At 47.4% G+C, this 907-nt stretch overlaps 2 non-coding genes across 2 annotated transcripts; both read right to left on the reverse strand.

Moving 5' to 3' along the window:
* Positions 1 to 98: 98 nt before the first annotated feature.
* On the reverse strand, positions 99 to 217 carry LOC119348493. The gene has a single exon (XR_005168972.1). It is a non-coding gene; the product is annotated as a 5S ribosomal RNA (ribosomal RNA).
* A 368-nt stretch (positions 218 to 585) lies between these two features.
* On the reverse strand, positions 586 to 704 carry LOC119348494. Its single transcript, XR_005168973.1, has one exon. It is a non-coding gene; the product is annotated as a 5S ribosomal RNA (ribosomal RNA).
* Between the last annotated feature and the right edge of the window lie 203 nt (positions 705 to 907).

Here is a 907-nt window from a genome sequence, read left to right on the forward strand (position 1 = left end):
TTAAACATATCGCAAACGTCAAAAATAATATAACGGGATTAATATATATCGCGCACGTGCGATATGTTTGTCACAAGGCGCAAAAAATAATTATAAAAGGAATGCAACACGAGGACTTCCCAGGAGGTCACCCATCCTAGTACTACTCTCGCCCAAGCACGCTTAACTTCGGAGTTCTGATGGGATCCGGTGCTTTAGTGCTGGTATGATCGCATCCGACATGTTTCCCCGTCTTCGTCCCTTATGCTTGCCACTCCCAGGTCCGCTCCAAAGACGATTCTACATTCTCACTACCATTACAACCGTTCCCTAACAATGGATAATGTCCTATACTACTTACTCTCCCGCTCAATCACGGAGACGAGTTTTCCACGGTTTCCACCCCTCCCTCCATACCGCAGCAACACGAGTTTTTTCCACCCCTTTCAGAAAGCGCTCTTCACGCCACAAAAGCCGCCCCAAGACGCGCGAGCAATGAGCATCGAGCTTAAACATATCGCAAACGTCAAAAATAATATAACGGGATTAATATATATCGCGCACGTGCGATATGTTTGTCACAAGGCGCAAAAATTAATTATAAAAGGAATGCAACACGAGGACTTCCCAGGAGGTCACCCATCCTAGTACTACTCTCGCCCAAGCACGCTTAACTTCGGAGTTCTGATGGGATCCGGTGCTTTAGTGCTGGTATGATCGCATCCGACATGTTTCCCCGTCTTCGTCCCTTATGCTTGCCACTCCCAGGTCCGCTCCAAAGACGATTCTACATTCTCACTACCATTACAACCGTTCCCTAACAATGGATAATGTCCTATACTACTTACTCTCCCGCTCAATCACGGAGACGAGTTTTCCACGGTTTCCACCCCTCCCTCCATACCGCAGCAACACGAGTTTTTTCCAC

This window comes from Triticum dicoccoides, unplaced genomic scaffold (assembly GCF_002162155.2).
Source record: "Triticum dicoccoides isolate Atlit2015 ecotype Zavitan unplaced genomic scaffold, WEW_v2.0 scaffold94191, whole genome shotgun sequence".
NCBI classification, from domain to species: Eukaryota; Viridiplantae; Streptophyta; class Magnoliopsida; order Poales; family Poaceae; genus Triticum; species Triticum dicoccoides.